Here is a 12728-nt window from a genome sequence, read left to right as displayed (position 1 = left end):
TCCCCTTCCCCTCCATCGACCCTCAGTTTATTCTTTATAGTTGAGTCTCTTATGGTTTGTTTCCCTCTCTTTTTTTCCCCTTCCCCTATGTTGACCTGTTTTGTTTCTTCAGTTCCACATATGAATGAAATCATATGGTTATTTGTCTTTCTCTGACTGACTTATTTTCCTTAGCATAATATACTCTAGCTTTATCCATGTGGTTACAAGTGGCAAGATTTCATTCTTTTTGATGGCTAATATTCGTGTGGGTGTGGGTGTGTGTGGGTGTGTACACATATATATACATACATACACACCACATCTCCTTTATCCATTCATTGGTCGATGGACACTTGGGATGTTTCCATAATTTAGTTATTGTTAATCATCATACTTCTTGCTATTTATGCCCTTGTTTTATACTCTTCTATGTTAAATCATGCTACTGTTGACCAAGAGAATGTAGTGGGAATGAATTTCAAGGTGAGGTAATAAAGAACACTATAACTTCCAGTTTGGATGTTCGGGTTCTTGGATTGCTTACTCTGGGTGAACTCAGCTACTATACCATTAGGACGCTCAAGCTACCCATTGGAGAGATCCAGGTGAAAGAAGCTGAGGTCACTGACACCAATAGTCAGCATCAAATTGCCCGCCAACTGAGTGAGACACGCTACAGCAGATCCTCCAGCCCAAAGCATGCTTTGAGATGACCACAGCTACCTGAGAGACCCCCCAGGGAGAACTGCCTGGTTGAGTCCTTTCCAAATCTCTGGCCTAGAGAAACTTGAAAGACAATACAAGATTGTGATTTTAAACCACTAAATTTAGGAGAATTTTTAAAAGCAGCAGTAGCTAACTAGCATACAGAGTTCTTTTAGAAAACAAGATTGTTCTAAGTGGTGTTTTGTCAAGAGCTGTACATTGCCCATTAAGCATTAATGTTTGTGAAAGCATTTTACCTGCCTTCCTACTAATTAGGTTACACTATGTTTTTTCAGAATGAAAGCTCCAAGAATATCGCCTGCTAATAGGCAAACAGGGGGTGGTTGGGGTGGAGAGACTCAAAATTTCATGATATAGGGGTGCCTGGGTGGCTCAGTTAAAGGTCTGCCTCTGGCTCTCGTCATAGGGTGTTGTAGGGCTCCCTGATCAGTGGGGAGTCTGCTTCTCCCTCTCCCTCTGAGCAAGCCCTCCACCCCTGCCAATGCACACACATGCAAGCTGTCTCTCTCAAATAAATAAATAAAACCTTAAACAAAAAATTCACAGTACAGCATCTCAGATGCTAATGTATAACCCTTCCTCTTTAGTGGAGGCAAATTGTCACAGAAGTAGGTCTTTAAAAGACTGTCAAATCTTGAATAGGATAAGCCTTCTCTGATGATGAATATGACAAAAAGGCTTTGAAAACTGTGTTAGCCACTGCGAATGAAGTGAAATTTTTCACAAGGTGAACAGAATGAATCTCACACTTTTCAAGGTCTTTCCCTTAATAACACCCACCAAACTCTTTCCAGTCCTATTTTCTATATAGCCTACTCAATTAGGGATAATAGTGGCCTGAGAAAGAATATAATTCATTTTCACAATCCCAACTCTGCATTTTATCTCAGCTTCGTTCCTCGCTGCTTACCTTATGCTTCCAACGGAGAAAAACACGTCTTAGGCTGGATTTTTTTCCCCCCCGGCTTCTTTCTTCCCCACTCCCAACTACTCAAGTAAGTCTTATTTGACCAAGAGCATTGCTCCAAATCAGAAACACTTGGAGGAAAATGTGACAAGGCACAGCTACAGACAATCTATAAGTAAAATAAGCCTTCGGATAAGTAAGGTTTGGCTACTTCACTTTTCAATATATTCATTTATATTTGTTTTTAAATCATCTTGACTAAGAAATTCTGTGAAAATTCCATATTCATTGAAATTGTTAAATACAAAGTCTTCCGCTTTTATTTACAAGAAAGATATTCAACTTCTAGTTCCCGCTAGACATGTAAAAAGCTTGGAAGTAGTGACACTGATTCTTACACAAAGAAAAAAGCTGAACAAACTGGAAACCAGAGACTTTTCTTGGATCGATTAGAAAGCTGAAGTCACAGGGCAGACAACTACAAATCTGGAGAGAGAAGTTGAATACAGAGAATCACATACGAGATCTGTTGGAGTCGAAGCTGCTGGATCCATCCATAAACTGGTAGAAACACGGAAATGGTAATTTTAGTAAATTGCTAGAGACTGAGTCTGGACTAATTTGAGAGCGAGAACACCTGAGGGTACCGTCTTGAGGGAGGGCGGGGCACACCTTTAAATATCTTACTCTCAGCAAGTCCACCAGGTTCTCAGGTGAAGAGCCAAAAAAAGCCCCCTCAGGGTTCTCCCAGTGGGAGAAGGAAAGTAACGCTTTTGAAATGTGCCCTGAGTTTTTCTCCATAACAAAGGGAAAGGACTTTATAAAATCCTTATCTTACTTGGGAAAAGTGTAATTATCGAACTCTACTCCCTTCCAGCCTCACCTAAGAGGGGGGGGGGGGGCGAAGAGTTACTTGTGAAGGTCGCAATCCAGCGATAGGGGTCTGCGGAAAGACTGAGTCTTAATTGCAACCTTGTGGACACTTTCCCCTCTCCCACAGCACACCACCACCGCAACAGAGCTCCTGGATATCAGCTGAAGGAGCTAGTGTAGGAAAGCTACTGTTTAAGAGAAGTTATTGGGGAAACAGGAGACAAAAGTGGGAGGGGGAGTAGCCAACAATAATACTAGAGGAGTTCTTGACACCTGTGGCTCCAACAAACATGAAACAAAACCCTGCTCCTAACCACATTAGCATAAAGCCTCACAGTTAAAGCTTATACATCTCAGTTTCTATTATCTATACATCATACTTGACTTTAAGTAAAACTTTATATGCATGTTAGGGTGGCTGGGTGGCTCAGTTGTTTAAGCCTCAGACTCTTATTTTTGGCTCAGGTCTTGGTCTCTTGCAAAATGAGATCAAGCTCCCCTTCAGGCTCTGTGCTCAGCAGAGAGTCTGTCTGAAGATTCTCCTCCTAGGCCCCTCTACCCACTCACATTGCATACATCCTTGCTCTCTCCCTCAAATAAATAAATAAATCTTAAAAAAAAAATTTTTTTTTACAATGCATGCTAAAAGGCAAGGAAAAACCATTCGAAGAGACAAAGCATCAGAACCAGACTCAGGACACAGATTTTGGAATTATCAGATAAGGAATTTAAAATCATGATGATTAATATATATGTTCAGGACTCTTCTAGAAAAAGTAGACAACACAGGCAAGAGCAGATAGATAATGTAAGTAGAGAAATTGGAACTCTAAGAAAGAATCAAAAGGAACCACTACAAATCAGTAATACAGTAGAAAGAAATGCAGAATGCTTTGATGGGCTCATCAGTACACTGGACATGGAAAAGGAAAGAAACTGTGAGCTTGAAAATATGTCAATAGAAACTTCGAAAACTGAAATGCAAAGATAAAATAGAATCAAGGGGAAAAGAAAGAACAGAACATTCAAGAACTGTGGAACAATTTCAAAGGTATAAAATATACTTAGTTGAAATTTCAATAGGAAAAGCAGGGGTGCCAGGTGGCTCAGTGGGTAGCACCTGCCTTGGACTCAGGTCATGATACCCAGGTCCTTGGATGGAGCCCCACATCCAGCTCCCTGCTCAGCTGTGAGCCTGCTGCTGCTTCTTCCCCACTGGTGCTCTCTCTCTCTTTCTGTCAAATAAACAAAGTCTTGGGGGAAAAAAATGACAGAGATATGGGACGAAAGAAAGAATAAAGAATTAATAACTAAGAATTTTCCAAAATTAATGATAAATACCAAACCACAGGCCCAAGAAGCTCTGATAAAACAAATATAAAATAAATAAGCAATATAATAAACAAAGTAAACGAACCTAAGTAGATTATATTCAAACTGTAGAAAACCAAAGACAAAAAGAAAATCTTGAAAGAAATCCGCAGTGGTGGGAGAACATCTTACCTACAGAGAAACAAGTATATGAGTTACCTTGCACTTCTTTCTTAAAAATATGCAAGCAAGAGGAGGGTAGAATAAAATATTATATTGTTGAAAGAAAAAAAACACTATCCTCAAATTCTATACTAGTGAATTTAACCCTTCAAAAATGAAAGAAAAATAAAGCCTTTCTCAGACAAACAAAACTATCTACAAGAAATGTTAAAAGTCCTTTCTGGAGGAAAGAAAAAAAAATTATATATATATGTCAGAAATGTGGATCAGTGTAAAAAAAAGAAGAGCATCAAAGAAGATAAAAACAAAATTCAGATTTTAATTTTTATTAATAGTTGATCCAATAGATAACTTTGCTTGAAGGTATATGTGCCAATTTGAAGTGATATATTTTTATTTGAAAGTTGACTGAACAGAACTTTGAAATCTATAGATCTAATTGACAATTAGAGAATACTCCATCTGGGGGAACCCCTTCGGGTCCCCTCCCTCCTCAGGAGTTTTTTGCTATCACTTTGCTGTCACTCAATAAACCTTGCTTTGCTTCCCACCCTGTCTGTCTATTTCCTCATTCTTCCAAGTGGTGTGACCAGGAACCATGGGCCCCCTCAGGGAAAAAAAAAAAATCCTGCAACATTTATGGGGGCTTGTCCAGGATATCCTCCATCATTAAGGACAACTAACTGTGAGTAGTGGGTAGCAAGTCTCTCTCTCTCTCTCTCTCTCTCTCTCCATTTTGTATGTTGAAACAACAGGCACCCATCGGCCATGTAAGAGCAATTAGCATGGCTGCCATTCTCAAGTCTCAGACGGCATGCTCTGTGGGCTCCTTTCTGACTGATCCCTCAACAGAAGTTGGGAATGTCAGTTTGGTGAGAACTCAGAACTCCTTTCAGGGAAGATCACTGGATGGGAAGGACCTAGGGAGAACTGAACAGCAATTGAGGGGCCTGACCAAAGCTATTCTTTGCACACCTGGATGCTCTTGGAGGGACCTGGCTCCTTACTTGCCCATCTGGGCACCTAGAGAGAACCCCTCTACGATTCTTTTCCTTGCTGATTCCTCCCCTAAGAGAATGAGTGGGGGAGCCCAGGATGGTCCCCCAGACATTCTCTTATGAGTGGTTTGGGTAACCTCCGATGGATCCCACTCACAGTTCCCTGTTATGGTAAGGAACAATCTGACTCTTTCTGACACCCCTCCAACTGGCTATACCACCTATATGAAGAAATGGTCAAACAGGGCAAAAGAACTGAGATCTAAGGGATCTCCCAACTTTTTGGTTCCACTGGGGCTAATATCCCAGGTAGATTTCCCCTCCCTGGGTGCCCTGTCTTGTCCCTCCCTGTGGCTATGCCAGACAGAACAATTTTACTAAAAGATAATTGGGTGTTATATCAGACAGAATAACTCCACTAAAAGAAGTCTGGTGTATCCATTGACTTCTAAGGGAGTCTTAAGAGTGGGGAAACCAGGGTCACTCTCTGGAAGAAGAGGCAAGCCTGGGTAAGTGTAACTACTCCCAGCACCTTTGACAGGGGGTCTGGCTGTCAGTCACCTGAGTAGCTAAGGCCACACATCAGGAAAACATGAGGAGGAACTGAGGTTGGGGATGCCTTTTGCTCTCTTCCCAAGTCTCCTTGATCATCACAAGGAACTGATGTAAGGGATATCTTTTCCTCTCTTCTTGTAGGCACCACCCTGCTGGTGCCCAGATATTTGGGAAAATACTGCAAGAGTTGGCCGTTGGTCCCAAGGGGACCCTAGAAGAGCTCTAATGAGCTGCCAACTGGGTCTTTTACAGTCAGGAGGAAGAGTGAGGAACAGAAGCTAAAGCAATGTCTTGAGGCTTTGGTTGTGGCCTTGCATGCTATTGTCAGCTTGGCCTCCCAAAGCCCTGGCACCAAATGACATCTCTGTAGACAACCAGGACATTGGAAGTGAGAATGCTCCCAATGGCAGAAACCAAGGCCCTGTAACCCTTGTCCCACTTGTGGAAGGGGACACTGGAAATCTGAATGTCCTCAAGGACCTCAATCTGTGAGGGCTCAGGTGGCCAGCGCCCCAGATCAGGACTGAGGTAGCCTGGGGCTCTATGTGATGGCTCCTCTGAAACTCTCACCATAGGGAACCCAGAGCTTCAGGTAACTTTGGCTATAGAAGGAAAACCGGTCTATTTACTTCTTGATACTGGAGCCACCTTTTTTGTTCTACTCTCTGCCTTAGGGCCAACTGTTTAATGGCAGTGTTGTCATTAAGGGCATCACAGGGTGACCCATAAGCCAAATTTTTTCCTTTCCTTCTGGGATGGAAATAGCCAAATTTTTTCCTTCCCTTGCTGGAAAGATTTTTTAGGCATAACAGGACACTGTTGCTCTTGGATACCAGGATACAGGGAAATAGCATGCCCCCTCTATTGGCTGGTCAAGGATACCCAGATCGCCAGTACCCATCCTTAATATGGGATTCAGAGTCAGAAAAAAATCTTTTAAAAATCTCAAGAGGGCCTTGCTCAGTGCCCCAACTTTAAGTATTCCTACTGGGAAGGCTTACAACTTATATGTGAGAGAAAGAAAGGGAATGGCTTTGGGTGTATCCTAACCCACACCCAAGGACCAGATCAACAACCAGTAGGAAGCTACAGAACTAACTCTGGGACAGGATCTTAACTGTCTATACCCCTCATGATACCCAAAGTCTCCTATCAAGGGATAGCATCATTGGCTCATGGACAGCTGCCTTCTGAGAGATCAGGCACTCTTCCCGGAAGGCCCAGTCATGCAAAGGAAAACTTGCTCAACTTTAAATCCCACCACCTTCCTTTGAGAAGAAGGCACAGGGTCAGAGCATGACCGTCAACAAATCATAGCCCAAATCTATGCTGGAAATCTGAATGGACTTAAAAGAAACCCCAATAGAAAATCCAGAATGGACTTTATTTTCTATTTCATTTGTTGAACAGGGCACCAAAAAGGTTGGATTTGTTAGTTAGTTAGTTAGTTAGTTAGTTAATTTTTTTGGATGTGATTTTATTTTATTTTATTTTTGCTATAAACATACTATTTTATTTTATTTTTACTTTTCACTATAACTTTATTTTATTTTTTAGTGTTCCAAGATTCATTGTATATGCACAACACCCAGTGCTCCATGCAATACGTGCCCTCCTTAATAACCACCACCAGGCTCACATATCCCCCCACCCCCCCTCCCCTCCGAAATCAGAGGGAGAGATAAAGCATGAGAGACTGTGGACTCTGAGAAACAACTGAGGGTTTTGGAGGCTGGATCTTTATATTAAACAATATACAGTAACCCTCTCCTACCTGGGTCAAATGTAAAACTGGCTGAACTGAGGGCACTCACCTGAGCTTTTAGTAAGGACAAGAGTCAACATATATACTGACTCCAAATGTGCTTCCCTGGTTTTACACACCCATGGTACAATATGGAGAGAGACATTTTTCTAACTGTGTCAGGTACTCCTATCAAGGAAATCACACGGCTTCTGCAAGCCATAAATCAACACCCAGACATAGCAGTTGTACATTGCAAGGGACACCAAAAAGGAGCAGATGAAGTATCAGAATGAAATAGATTGGCCAATGCGGCCTCAAATTCATCTGCCAGCTCAACTACCCCTGTGGTTGTCCACTTAGTCTGGGATGGTTCCAAAGACCCTGATATTCAGTTGAGGAAAACAATTAATCCCCAACAGAACAGGGATATACTCCTCAGTTGAGGAAAGACAATGGGCAACAGAACAGGGATATACTTCCCAGTCTATAGGCTGGCTCCAGGCAGAGGATGTTAGGCTTCACCTGCCAGCCACTAACCAATGGAAGGTCCTAAAAACCACCAAACCTTCCATTTAGGTCAAGATAAGACCCTACAAATGACCCACAAACTCTTTACAGCGAGAAATTTAGATAGGACTATTAAAACATTTTAAAAACATATGAAGCCTGCCAGAACAACAACCCATTCTCCCATTCACAAATCCCCAGAGGCATATAGCAAGTAAGAAGTTACCTAGGGAAGATCAGCAAGTGCATGTCACACGTGTCTAAAATGCATGGGTATAGGTACCTCCTGGTTTGGGTAGATACCAAAAATCATGCACTGAATTGAGGCCTTCCCCTATAAAACCAAAAAGCCTCAGAAGTGATAAAGGCACTGGTAAATCCCTTGGTTTTGAATCCCCTAGGCCCTTCAGAGTGATAACAGAGGGAGTAGCCAAGGTTTGGGACTTTAATCATTTCATTCCTCTTATAAGGAGCTTCCTAATTCCCAGCCCCCAAATAACCAACCTGTCCCATTTTCACCCTGGGAAGCAAGTGCTTATTAGAGCTGGTCTGGGAAGGCTTATATATACAGTGATTTTTAGCAACTCCCAATAGCAGTCAAAATGAAGCCTGGATCTATCCCTTCAGAGTCAAACCTTGGTCCCACATTGGGGGGACAAACAACAAGGAATCAAAATCCCTCTGTGAACCCAGAGAGTACCTCAAACTAATCTTGAAGTGCCTTTTGCCTGCCCTCTCCTCACAGTATTTGGGGTGTTTACTAAAACATCCTCTATCTCTTGCCAGACTGGCTGTATTCAGTCTTGCATTGTGCTTTGGGTCTTGCCTTCTAAATGCCCTAACTCACTTTATATCTTCCAGAATAAATGTCATCAAACTCCCAATGGTTGTGGTTCAGATGGGGCCTCATATGGCAGTCAAACCAGACATCTACATGGGGCCACTTGATAGATCTGGATGAAAGAAACACTCACTGTTGTCCCATCCAACACCCTTGACCAGCAAGAAGTAGCTATGATTGGTCATCGCCCTTCTTCCCTAACAGCAGTTAGGGTTACTTCTTCAGAGGGGGGAATGATAAAAGATAATTAGAACGCAGGCAAGGATAAGGGGCCTCCACCCTAAGAGGAAACCACACTTTAAAGGATTTTACACAGCCCTCGAAGAGCTCCCTGCACTTTTCCATCTGATAGGTAAGAAAAATCGGATTGCATGACAGGTGCAGGGAGGGTTGATCAGATTAAAACAGTAGGCCAACAAACCCATAAAGACCCCTAGACTTGGAAACCCCTTTGGGTCCCCTCCCTTCTCAGGATCTTTGTATTATCATCTTGCTATTGTTCAATAAACCTTATTTTGCTACTCCCCCTCCCCAAAACGTTTATTCCATCAAATAACAGAAAACATACATATTATTCTCAAGCTGGTATGGAGTATGGCCCAAGATAGACAACATTCTGGGGTATAAACATACCATAAAAATTTTTAAAAATAGGAATCATACAAATTATGTTCTTAGATATCAATGGAATTAAACTGGAAATCCATAACAGCAAGATGGCTTGAAATCCAAAAATATTTATAGACTAAATATCATATAAATAATTCATGGACTAAAAAATAGTCTTAAGAGAAATGTTTAAATATTTGAACTGCATGACAAGGAAAATAAAACATTAAAATTTGTGAAATGATGCAAAAGCAGTGCTTAGAGGGAAATTTGTAAAACAAAATTGTCTATATTAGAAAAGAAGAAAGACCTGAAAACTGATAATCTAAGTTTCCTTCTTAGATGATTGAGTGAGAGAGAGAATACGTGTGTGTGTGAGAGAGAGAGAGAGAGAAGAGTATTATAAGTCAAAAACAGGCAGCAGAAAAAAATAATTAAAATAAGAGCAGAAATTAGTAAAATTAAAATCAAGAAATCAATACAAAAAGCCAACAAAATTAAAAGCTGGTTCTTGGGGCGCCTGGGTGGCTCAGTGGGTTAAGCCGCTGCCTTCGGCTCAGGTCATGATCTCAGAGTCCTGGGATCGAGTCCCGCATCGGGCTCTCTGCTCGGCAGAGAGCCTGCTTCCCTCTCTCTCTCTCTGCCTGCCTCTCCATCTACTTGTGATTTCTCTCTGTCAAATAAATAAATAAAATCTTTAAAAATAAATAAAAAATAAAAGCTGGTTCTTTCAAAAGCTCAATAAAATTTATAAACCTATAGGCTAACCAAGGGAAAAAAGAGAGAGAGAAGGCCTAGCTTATTAAGATAAGCAAAAGAAGGCTCATCACTACTGATCCTATGGATATTAAAAGGATAATAAAAAAAATTATGAACAACTCTATGTCCCCAAATTTGATAATTTGGATGAAATGGACCAATTCCTTGAAAAGATACAAACTACTAAACATGATACAAAGAGAAAGAGATAACTTTAATAGTAGTATATCTATGAAAGAAATCAAATAAAAATACCAGGTCCATATGGTTTTATTGATGTATTTTACCAAATATTTAAGGATGAAATGATACTGGTCCTCCACAGTCTTTTCCACAAGATAGAAACAGAGGGAACACTTTCTAACTCATTCCATAAGGCCATTCTACTACCAAAACCATATAAAGTCATTGGAAGAAAGGAAAACTGCAAACCAATATCTTTCATGAACATAGATGCAAAAATCTTCAAAAAACGAATCAAATTCAACAATGTATAAAAATCATCATACAACATGGGCCAAGTGATATTTATAGCCAGCAGTCATGACTGATTTAACATTTGAAAATCAATCAATATAATCCACCACATCAAAGGCTAAAGAAGAAAAAAATACGACATCAACAACTGATGCAAAAAAGTGCATTTCACAATGTCCAACATCCATTCACAATTAAAACAAACAAACAAACCTCTCAACAAACTAAGAATAGAGGAAAATGTCTTGAGCAAATCATTATCCCAGCTAGCCATTTTATGGATATGAGCAAACTGATTCTAAAGTTTATATGGAAAGATAAAAGACCTGAAGTAGCCAACAAACCAATAAAAAAGTAGAAAGTTTCAGGACTGAAACTAACTTCAAAACTTACTAATCTACAGTAATCAGAACAATGTGGTATTGGCAGAAGAATAGACATATAGATCAATTGAAAAGAACAGAAAGCCCAGAAACAGACCTGCACAGATACAGTAAAACAATCTTTGACAGAAAAGTAAAGGCCATTCAATGGAGAAGGCAGTCTTTTTAACAAACAGTGCTGGAACAACTAGACATCCAAACTGAAAAAAGAAGAATCTAGTCAGTCTTTATACCTTTCACAAAAATCAAATCAAAAGGGATCATAGACCTAAATGTAAAGTATATTAGACATTAGACATTTAGAAGAAAACACAGGAGAAATTTTAGGTGTTCTTGGGCCTGGCAAGGTATTTTTAGATGCAATACAAAAGCACATCCATGAAAAAAAAAAATGTTGAACTGTATTAGAATTAAAAACTTCTGCTCTGTGGAAGACAGTACTAAGAGAATGAGGACAGGCCCCAGACTTGGTGATAATACAGGCAAAATATGTATCTGATAAAACACGTATATTAAAAATACACAAATAACTCAAAACTCAACAATAAAAATACAAGCGACCCAAGCAAAAAATGGAACACTATAGGGAACATAAGGATGACAAACAAGTATATGCAAATATGCTTAACATCACTTGTAATTAGAGAATTGCAAATTAAAACAACAACAATGTATCACTACATACTTATTAGAATGGCTAAAATCCAAAACCTGACAATACCAAATACACAGTTACATATTTAGAATAAAGAACCATAGACAAATTTCTTACAATTTTTCTGTTCAAACAAGTGAACATTAAGAAGGGGCTGAAGAAGCAGCTTAGTGAGGAACTCCATTTTTCTCAGAAAATTAAAAGAAAAAATTATATCTAGGGAACAAAAGCAGGTATGGAATGTACTTGGTTATAGTACTGGGTAAAGAATACACACCCAATTTCTGTTTATCTGATATGGGAGGTATGGGTTAAGCAATATATTTTGATCCAAAAGTAGCAAATAGATATTGCTAAGCCACAAAAAGCCACAAATTCTCAAATCTTCTAATGCCAAAACTGTCAGAAGGCAATAAGGCCAACCATTCAGAACATAAGATATGACAAATAAATTACGTGGTTGTGTGAAATGACCAAAGGGGCATTAAATCATTCATGGTTCTTCTCTTCCCTCCTTCTAAGGCATCATTTTCATTCAGGCTTCCTGAGGTCCTTTAATTCCCAAACTAGGACTAATGGATGAAGAAATTTGGAAGGTCATTATTAGCTCACTTTAGATTTTAAAAACACATGGAAAACTGGATAATAAAAGTAAGAACTTGTATTCATCAAAAAAATCACTAATAAGAGTATAAAGGTAGTTTTTAGATGCAATACAAAAGCACATCCATGAAAAAAAAAATGTTGAACTGTATTAGAATTAAAAACTTCTGCTCTGTGGAAGAGCTGGGAAAATATATGAACTGGGAAAGTATATTCATAATAGAATATTTTTAAAAAATCTATTCTCATGCTCATTTTGGCTGCACATACACTAAAATCAGAAAGATGCAGAGGAGATTAGCATGACCCCTGGGCAAGGATGACACACAACTTTATAAAGCATCCCATATTTTTGAAGGTTGCTAAAAGAGTAAATCTTAAAAGGTCTCATTACAAAGAAAAATTCTTAAGTTCTATAACTGAGTATGGTGATGAATGTTTAAAAAAAATAACTACCTTGAATATATAAAGAGCTCCTATAGATCAACAGGAAAAGAGCACACAAATCCAGTACAAAATAGGGAAAAATTGCTGAACACTTTACAAAAGAGGATATCCAAAAAGCCAATGAAGACCTTCACTGTCATTACAGAAATGCAAGTGAAAACCACA

At 39.6% G+C, this 12728-nt stretch overlaps 1 non-coding gene across 1 annotated transcript; it reads left to right on the top strand.

Annotated features, from left to right (window-relative positions):
* The first annotated feature begins 12365 nt into the window (after positions 1-12365).
* On the top strand, positions 12366-12470 carry LOC123388945. Its single transcript, XR_006603457.1, has one exon. It is a non-coding gene; the product is annotated as a U6 spliceosomal RNA (small nuclear RNA).
* Positions 12471-12728: the final 258 nt, after the last annotated feature.

The sequence above is a fragment of the Mustela putorius genome, unplaced genomic scaffold, assembly GCF_011764305.1.
Source record: "Mustela putorius furo isolate JIRA1106 unplaced genomic scaffold, ASM1176430v1.1 tig00003927_pilon_pilon_pilon, whole genome shotgun sequence".
In the NCBI taxonomy this organism is placed as follows: Eukaryota; Metazoa; Chordata; class Mammalia; order Carnivora; family Mustelidae; genus Mustela; species Mustela putorius.
This window is presented reverse-complemented; position numbering and strand designations above follow the sequence as displayed.